The sequence below is a fragment of the Equus asinus genome, chromosome 13, assembly GCF_041296235.1.
Source record: "Equus asinus isolate D_3611 breed Donkey chromosome 13, EquAss-T2T_v2, whole genome shotgun sequence".
Classification (NCBI taxonomy): Eukaryota; Metazoa; Chordata; class Mammalia; order Perissodactyla; family Equidae; genus Equus; species Equus asinus.
In genome coordinates, this window is record NC_091802.1 from 30,029,179 (window position 1) to 30,039,176 (window position 9,998).

At 49.8% G+C, this 9,998-nt stretch overlaps 1 long non-coding RNA gene across 1 annotated transcript; it reads left to right on the top strand.

The window, feature by feature from the left end:
* Positions 1–933: 933 nt before the first annotated feature.
* Positions 934–8,951, top strand: LOC123276170 (uncharacterized). Its single transcript, XR_006512442.2, has 4 exons — positions 934–1,067; positions 2,395–2,485; positions 3,395–3,612; positions 6,413–8,951. It is a non-coding gene; the product is annotated as an uncharacterized lncRNA (long non-coding RNA).
* Positions 8,952–9,998: the final 1,047 nt, after the last annotated feature.

The following is a 9,998-nucleotide window of genomic DNA, read 5'->3' on the forward strand; positions in this document are numbered from 1 at the left end:
AGAGGGACCCGAGTTCCTGCCACTAGGCCTTGGTTTTGTCTTACAGGGCTGGGCTGCCATGGCTCCAGCCCCAGGAAAGGAAAAGGGAGCATAGAGAAGGCACACCCACATGCCCTGAGGCTCAGGCTTGGATGTGGCACCCCTCAGGAGGGGTTGGGGTGCAGGTGGACGGAGTCTCTGCTGAAAGCTGCCCCATGAGTGTGGGGCCTGGACTACTTTCTGGCCGGTGTGGTACAGTGGACGAGCTGAGTCTGTTCCTCTCTTAGCACGAGAAGGGGCTGACGGCAGAAGCACTCTGAGCAAGGGTGTGGTGGCATCTTTCCCCACCTCCTTGTAAGTGATGGCCCCCATCCACCCCCATCCTTGCACCAACGTGGGCTGCAAGAGGCTGAAATGCTCTTTCACACTTATTATGAAAAGAAAACATCATACGGGGGAATGGACCTCCTAAACAGGGCTGCCAGGCTCAGGAAGGGAGTAACCGTCCATGGAGCACAGACCACTACTTGCAGTCAGCAGCAAAGGAGATGTCCCTCACAGGCAGGAGTGGGGGTGCCTGGGTTCCATCACTGGGCCCCAGTCGGCTCGGAGCCAGCCTGCTCTTCCCCAGGGCTGTTGCTGCATAGATGGGCCCGTCGGGTCACATGTGTGCTGATCGTGTGCCATTGGCCACCTCTGCAGAGCCAGTGGATCGGTTTGCACAGCATATTTCCCCACTGCTGCCACCCCCACAGTCAACATGCACACTTCATCAGGAGCTGACCGCTGGGCAAGCCAGAGCCGACAGTTTCAGCCCACCCCAAACATAACCTAATGCCCCCCTCTATTTTTAAGGATTAAATCAATGCATAAAACACTCGCATGATTCAGAGGGCATGATATAGCTTATCCACTTTTTCCTTCATGTCATCAGCTTGGCATTTCTTTAAACAATGAAACTATATTCTTTCTTTTATGTGAAACGGCCTCAGAGACCTTGACTTGCCGTCAGAGGACCTGGCTCTCTTGGGGTCTCCACGAAGAACTCATCCTGGCTGCAAACAGTTCTCTCCTCGACTCTCTCCTACGTAAGCTGGGGGGAGGCTGAGTGGGTATTTCTCAGGAATTTTCAAGAAAGAATGTGTGTATGCTACAAGAACACTTTAATATTCTAAAAATGCCGGCTACCCCGACTATGCACCTGGGTCCCACAGCTCACGGTGGCTGCTGTATACTCAGAGCTTGCCACGTCACTTGTTTTTGCTGAAATCTGTAGTTTTATTTAGACATAAAACCTTGAAGAAGCCTACTTCCCAAGTCCCAAGAGTACACCTCATCTCCTTCCTCACCTGGTCAGTTCAGGCTCCCGTTAGGATGCTTTCTCATCAATCTTAACACTGAAATTTAGAGGACAAAGCTCTTTTCTTTCTTTTTAAAACATAGAGTTTATTTTCACTCTCTCTGTAAGTCCCACGAGTTCATTATAGAAGTGGAAACTGTGGGGTAACCAGATGACTGGATGAGCCCAGCTTGGTAGGGCGCAGGCAGAAAGCAGCTTTCTTCTCCTCCCCATGGCCCTGCACACTGGTCCTGGGGGTTCACTTCCCTTTTTCTTGCTTTTTGGTTGCTCCCAGGTATTAACGAAGAGTCTTGTTTCTTTAGGTAATAAAATGTCAATCCAGTCTCATCTCAAACTCTCATGCAAGTGTGACTTCTCCCCTCCATAAGCTTGGCCTGTGGGTCAGCTCCTCCTCCGTTTTTCTCCTTCCCCACTGATAGGCAGCCTGGGCCTCGGCCAGTGTGGGAGAAGGATGGGGAGAGGGTGAAGGGCCAGCTCAGTCCTGGCTGACTGGGACAGTTGTCATCTGGTGTCCTCTGGGTGTGTTTCTCTTTTGGGTCCTTTGGAGACACCAGCTCCCCAGAGACCAGAGTCCAAGAGCAAATGTCAAATCTTGTCTAAGAAGGCACCCCAAGGGCCAAAGCTGGCAGTCTGTGTGCAGGAAGGGTCATCCAGAAAGGGGCTCTTAGGTATCGAGACAAGGTCATTGGCAAGCAAGAGAAACAGGAAACAGGTAAAGGAGAGAGGGTCCAGGTCAACATGGGAGGCTGTTTCTGTTGAGCCTGGGCTAGAGGTGGGTGGTGTGGGCAGGACAGCTTCTTTTAAAGGCGCCAAATGGGATGGACAGTGGGTTGCTTTTCTCGTGGACCCTAGACTCTAAGGATAAATCTTGCCCATCTCATCAAGGCCATTGTCGTCACTGTTGTCATGACTATCATTATCATTATCATTATCCTCATCAACAGCATCCTAAAACGTGGGGAATGATGAGATTCTTTGTGGAATTAGAAGGCCCCTGGGGGGACCAGCTGGATTACATTTGGCTATTCCTTAATCTCTTCCTCCTGCCTCCTAAGGAAAGGAGCATTCTGGGCCCCAAGTACTCTGCGGTGTTTTCTCCTTGGAGGACAGAGTGGCAGAAGGTCTCTTTCCTGTTAGTCCCCAAAGGTAGGAGTTACCCACACCTCTTCTCCATTCCTTCCCCCTGTAAACAAGAGAGAAAACCAGCATGAGAACTCAATATGGCACCCACTCTTAAGACTAGCTACATTTTGCTGGTCATTAGAAAGGCAGAAATGCCTCCCATTTTGCACTGTCTTCTCAAAATTTTCAACCCACTGGATCAAGTCTATCAGGACTCCCAAAGCTTTGAGCCTTACGTAGCAACAAAACCCCAACTTTCCAGAGGTATTTAGTGCTCTTAATTCAGATTTTTTTCTTCCTCTTTTTTACCCAAATTATCCAGGGGACAGAGTAGGGGTGGGTTGGGAAAAAGAGAGATCAATCTAAAATGTTGAAGCTGATGGCTAATGGCCTTTAGATTGCAAAAACTGGGTAAACAGATTTAGCACACTGATTCAACATATTAATTGTTTGTTAACCTTTGCATAACCTTTAGGAAGCCTCTGAATGTGTGGATTTAGAGCCCAGAGTACACTCGAGGTACTCCCATGGCACAACCCACTTTTGCAAGGTGTTAAAACTCATTAATTTGCCGTGGAAGCTGGGCAGGAAAGGGGAATCTGGGGGAACAAAGCAGACCAAATACATAACTAATCAAGCAAATTAATATATGCAGAAGGCTCTCTCCCAGGCTGGCATAAATATCCATTTGTTACCTATATAAGCTATAATTACATAAAATGCGAGCGATCGCTAGATGGAGTGTGATTTAAGGGTTGAGAGAGCAAACATAATAACAATAGCGTAATCCTAATAGCCATCATCACTCTAATATTGTTGGCCCCTGGCTAACGCCCTCATGTAGGGATCTCTGAGCATGTTAGCCATGTTAATTATTCCTCTCACTGTACGGCTGTGAGGGTTGCTCAAAACCATTACCCCCTCACCCCTCAGGTGGAGAGAAGGATGTCAGAGCTTGGAAGAGGGTGCAGGATGCCACTCCCGACCTCACTTCCCTGCCTCCTGTGCCCAGGCAAGCTCCAAGCTGGAAAGGACCTGCTAGCCTGGTGGCATGCGATGGCCTTGGTTCTGTGATGCTTGGGTGAGAAGAATAGCTCACTGATAGTCTTCCAGTAACTGCATCATTCAGCCATTCAACAAACACTCTTCAGGTAAGAGAAACCCTAAGCGGCCATCAGATCTATCTCAAGGTCAAACTTTCTCCAAAGACTCTTGCCTGCCCCGTCCCTCAAGCCCTGGAGAAACAGATTGCAGATTCTTTGGGTCCCCTGGGCTTCTCAGTGTGACATCTGAGACTGTCCTCCCCTCTTCCAATCTGAGTCCCACCCACTGCAATCTTATTTCGTCTTAGTGCCTCCTCCCCAGCTGACTTGGGGCTGTAAGTCCTCCAGCCTGGGAGGGGAGTTGTGTTAACACTTTGCTCTGTCGTTTCCCCAAAATTCACTGCTATATAATTAGCAATCATCAGATTGTTGTTTATTGAAGATGGACCTTTGGAGTCTGCCCCATGTGAGCTGGCCTCCCGGGGGGGTCTCGCCTGTGTCAGATCAGCTCCACAATCCTCTCTACTTGGTCATTCATCTTGAGGACAATTCCACTTTTCTGAACGAGACAGACAAGGGCTCGGGCCACTTTCTGCAGATGGCATGAGCAGGCCGCAGCCCTTTCCCTGCAGAAGCATTCTCTTCCAGTCCCTTCCTCCCTTCACCTTGTGCAGAGTCTCTTTCCTCCACCCACCGCCTGCTTTAATCAGTTGCATGAAAAACCTGGCTCAGACACTCCCTGTGTGCCTTTGAGCCTATTTCTTAGCTTCCTTCTGCCTTGGTTTTGCCTCCTGCAAAACAACATGTTTGGACAAGGTGACCTCCAAGGTTGCTTCCAGGACACAGATTAAGAGGTAAGATAACACTTGTCCCAGCCCTACAAGAGTCTGTTGTAGTGGCCTCACTCTCTATGGCCTCCTGCACCTTGCCCCTGGAAATAAGTACCCTGCCCTCATCTGGGTAGGATGGACGAAGAGGTGAGGCTTCTGGACTCTCATGCAAGAGTCCTCTGAACAAGCAGCGGTCCCCAAGACCTTCTGGACCCGGGGCTGCTCAGCTCAGCCCAGTGCAGTGTCCCGAAAACATTCCTATCACAGCTCCTCTGTCCCCGTTCCGTCGGGTGAGAACTCACTCTCCACACACCTGACCCTCCCCGCTCTGTACTCTTCATACAGTCTTGGCTTTTGAGCTGCTCAGCCAGCACCCTGAGCCCCCTCAGGCTTCCCTCTGAAGTCTGGGTCCCTCAGAGGATGACCTTGACCAACAGAAGTGATAGGGAGAGGTCAGCTTCTTAAAGCTCTGCCCTGCCTCTTCATTAGAAGCCAAAACAAACAACAATAACCAAAAGTAAAAAACTAAAGAGAAAACAAAAGAATCCTACCTTACTCACTAGACAGAAATGTCCTCTAACTAGTCGTGGAAAGAGCGCTGGGTGGGAGTCAGGAAGCCAGGATGTAGCTGTGGGACCTCTGACAAGTCCCCAGGCCTCCCGTCTTCCTGTTTCTCAGCCAGAAGACTGCAAAGCCTGCAGCTCCAAGGTCAAGGGAGAGGATGCGGGCAATTGCCGATTGTCGGCAGCTAGCAGCCATTTGGGGAGGACGTCCTGTGGGCCAGGCCTGTGGTGAAGGGCTGGACAGGCACCATTTCCAGCTATGCTCCCAACTGCCCTATGAGGTCGGCAATGGGGTTGGCACAATTAGCCTCCCCAATTTGCAGCTTGGGAAATGGAGGCTCAGAAGTGACTTTCACCAAGTCACGAGCTAGTAAGTGGATTTGTACCCAGGCTCCCTGACCCCAGACCATGATAAGGTAGCATCTCCTAATGCCATGTCACCTTGCATTGCGGTGTCAAGCTCGTATTGTTCACTTTGGCTCTGGAAGAAAAATAAAGGCTCATGCTGTAGGTGGTGGCCTAGACACAGGAGAAGCAGCAAGCGCAGCGGTGTCCTTCCTGGCAAGGCTCATGGGACCCACAGAGCTGGGTCCTCTGAGTTAAGGAAGAGGCCCATTGCTGGTGTTTGAGAGCTGCTCTTGCCCAGCCAGCTGGCCAGGCCTTCCTAGGGCTCGAGCAGCCTGAAACCCCCTGGGTTGTTTCTCTGCTTCTTCCCTGGGTTCTCTCTGTCCCGTGGTGTGGCTGCAGCTCTTTGCGGCTCATTCACATCGGTTTCTAAAGCTGCGGCCCCTCCCAGGGCCTGGCCTGGCCCGCTGCTGCTGGCTGCCCTTTCACAAATGCGCCTTCCACCCACCAAATCACGGATTTTTTTCTGAGCTCCTTGGTCCACACACACCCACCCCCACTCCTACACATGCACGCCCCGGGATTGCAGCCAGACACTTGAAGGAAACTGAACTGGCCATGAGCTTGGAGCTGCGCTGACCAATATAGTGGCCACTAGCCATTAGCTATCGAGCACTTAAAATGTGCCTAGGCCTAGTTGAGATGTGCTGTAAGGTAAAGCACGCAGCAGATTTTTGAAGGCTTAGTATGAAAAAGAAGAATGTAAACTATCTCAATCATTTTTAAAATTTTTTAATTGAGATATAATTGACACATAACGTTGTATTAGTTTTAGGTGTACAACATAATGATTTGATATGTGTATATAATGCGAAATGATTACTGGAATAAGTTTAGTTAACATCCATCACCACACATGGTTACAAACTTTTTTTCTCATGATGAGGCCTTTTCAGATCTACTCTCTTAGCAACTTTTGAATATACAATACAGTTTTGTTAACTGTAGTCACCATATATAAATTATATGCTGAAATAGTATTTTAGATATATTGGGCTAAACAAAATACATTATTAAAATTAATTTCACTTGTCTCTTTTTCCTTTTTAATATTGCTGCTAAATGATTTTAAATTGCGTCTCAGGTAATCATTGTACTTCTCTTGGACAGCACTGGTCTAGAGACCCTGAATCCTATTCTGCCTGGACCGCTCACTTGTTGTGCATCTCTAGAAGAGCTGTTGCCTTTTCTGGGCAATTTCATCAGAATAAGATAGAAATCCAAGGTACTGTGGTGCACATCTCTCCCAGTGCCCTCTGAGGGCCCGTGCTGTAAGGAGAGCCGAGGACACACCTCGCTTTCTTAGGCGTAAATCTGAGTTCTTTCCCTCCCTCTTTCTAATTTTCATGCAAACCTTCAACATATATTTAATAAGCACAAACCATGCGAGTCCACCCCTCTGTCTGCTCTGTTGATAGCTCTGGTGGTGGCTTTTCCAACATATTCTTCTGGGGACAGGAAGTCACGCCAAATGAGAGTGAAACCCCTGATGACCAAGGACCTATGTTGCCCTAAAAAGCCCTTGCCCAGGTAGGGTCCCCTGCAGAGAGGAATCCTGGCCGTCACCTACTTCATCCTTGCTGAAGGGCGGGGACACCCGTCATCTAACACTGGCTTGGGGCCCAGCATTCCAACTCCTGCTGCGTCACCTGAACTCAGAAGACAAGGAGCGAGGGAGAAGCCACCCAGATCTATTCAGCCGTGAGACAAAGAGGAAGTCAGTGAGTCCTTGGTTGCCTCAGCTGACAGATGTCCCCAGCACCTCAGAGATTTCGAGACTTTTGTTCAAGGGGTAATTTGGGCTCATCTGTTGCTCTCCTGCCCTTCAGCACTCCTGAAAGACACTTGGTTGGAATGGTACTGACCGCTACTGTTTACTGAGGACTGAGCTCTTCTGTGCATATCTCATCTAAATCTTTCAACAACCCCGAGGGGTAGGTACTATTTCCACCCCTAGTTCACAGGGGAGGAAACTGAAGCTCAGGGAAATGGAGTCATAAACCCAGAGAGGGGCATTGCTGGGACTCAAGTCCTGAACAGACTCTAAAACATGCTTAAACAACATGGATGTTTGTCAAATGTATATTTTAATTTTTAAATTATGTGAGTAATGCACAGATATTTGCTTTAGAAAAAGTAAATGTTAGAGCTCGTTCACAACCCTCCCCCACCATACCTTTTGCTTAAAGCCTCCAGAGGGAACCACCGTCTGTGCACTTATGGACGCGTACCTGCTCACGCACCCATATTTAGATATTTAAGGTTTGGGTTTTTTTTAACCTACATGCTATCATGCTGTATGTATTGTTTTCTGACCAGTATTTTTTTCCTCTTAACACTATGTCTTTTTTTTTTTTTTGAGGAAGATTAGCCCTGAGCTAACATCTGCTGCCAATCCTCCTCTTTTTGCTGAGGAAGACTGGCCCTGAGCTAACATCCATGCCCATCCTCCTCTACTTTATATGTGGGACATCTACCCCAGCGTGGTGTGCCAAGCAGTGCCATGTCTGCACCCAGGATCCAAACCGGCGAGCCCCGGGCCACTGAAGGGGAATGTGCGCACTTAACCGCTGCGCCACCTGGCCGGCCCCCAACACTGTGTCTTAAAGGTCTTTCCATATCAGTAGATGTACACTCCCTTCGCTATTTTTTAATAACGGCAGAGTATTCCCCTGTATGGATGTACCATCGATTTCCCTGATGATCACTATTTAGGGTTCTTTCTATTTTGTAATGAGCGCTGTTGCCATGAACACCCTGTGCCTCCCACCTCGTGTACGTCTGTCATCTTGTCCTGGGGTAGGGCCGTGGGATCGCTGGGTCAGAGTGTGGATGTTAACATTTTGATCAACGTTGACACACTGTTTTTGAAAAAGCCTCCCTCCCATCACGTGGCAGTGCCGGTTTCCCCACATCTTCACCAGCACTGTGCAGCTTCCATCTTTGTCATTTTCGTCTCTCTAATAGGCTCTTTTTAATAGCCACTAACTCTCCTGCCCCATTTTCCTGTCTTAGAACCCTTAAAACTTCACCCCTTAAATATCCTGTTGTCTAGCCATGGTGACCACGCCGTAGTCCTAGAGTGGGGTCCATCCCCTGGGGCCAAGTTGTCCCCTACAATGAAATCTGGAGACATCACCAGCATCCACTGTTTAATATTTATCGGGGCCTGCTGTGTGCTGGGCCCACACAGCAACCAAGACCTTTGGGAGGAAAACATGCAGTGATTTGGAAGGCAGAGATTACTTAATAAAAAGCGACAGGCCCATCAGAGGCCTCAGAGGCGCCACTGCCTCCCTGGGCGTCTGTGTGTTCCCGGTGAAGCAGGTGGGGGTGTGTCCCCCTCTGAGAAGCCGCATTCATACAGCAGCTGGGCTCCTAGAGGACGTCTGCACAGGATGGCGGAGCTCATCACTTCTCCATCTATGAGCAATTAAATTGCCCCAGGAAGCCCTGCATCTTTCCATCATCCCCTAATGACGGGGGCTGGGGGCGGGTGTGTGGAGCCCACATCCGCGGTTATTGGGCAAAGTTATCACCTCTCTTCAGAGGTCAAATGTCCAGTGCCTTTCCCATTCCTCTCCCCTTGCCAAGACCAGAAAACAACTGGCTTTGTCCCTCTCGCACACCTCTGGAATTAAATGTCATTTGCAAAGCCTGTAATTGCTTGAAGAGACAGTCACTTCTTTTTGTCTTCCTCAGACTCCGATACCTTTAACCCAGCCCACTCCCACTCCTGCTCCCCCGCCCTGCAGACTTTTGTTCCCCGAGTCCCATCCCAGGGCCTGTCAGATTACATTTTTTATTGCATCGAGACAAAAAGCCATCTGGAGCTCCTGGTCTCCACTGTCAGTGGGCTGCTGTTCCCAGGGTCTCCTGCCAGGCCCCCGATTAAGAGTCACCCCCCACTGGCCCTCTCTCTTTATTTCCCCCCCTGCCTCCACCCCCTCCACAGCTCTGGTGCTTTTGTCCCTCTGCTCCCCTCACCCTATCACCGGGATTCGGCTACCTTGTCTTGGCAGAACAATGCGGGCTGTCAGCTCGTATTAAGCACGCAGGGGAAAGCGCCACAAATTCAGGAGGCTGAAAGCTTACAGATTCTTCATTTGCTTCTATGAGCCAGAGTTTCTCTCCTGGTTGCTAATATACTTATTTTAGGCCTCAGCTATTCCTCTTTTCCTTTCTTCTTGGCCCCAAACCTAAATAGCACTTTAGGCAAGAGGCTTTGTAAGGATGTGGTGGCCAAGGACACAGCACAGGAGCAGGTGGTACGTAAACTCATCTCTCCTTGGCTTCAACAGCCCAGCAGGGGGCAGATCTGCGTGGGGGGCCCGGGGAGGGGGAGGGGGGGTGGTTGTGGGGGCGGTGAGAAGAGAGACCACTGCCCCTCCCCCAGGTGAGGCGGGGCACCAGAAGCTCCATTTACTCTTTAGGATGCATGTGTTGGTATCACAGGGTTAGAACCCAGGCGGATGCTCCTTTCAGAGCATCGAAGGCATCGGATGTGTTTGGGGCAGCCGTGTGGCCAGTAGGTAAGAGTTGGGCACCACACTTTCACATGTGGGCTCTGCCCCATGGGAGCCACGTGGCCTTGGGCAACAGGTCCACCTTCTCAGTGTTGTCAGCTATGAAAATAATCGTTAATACTTCATGGGACTGACAGGAGGACTGAATGAGATGCTGGCGTGAAGCTTCA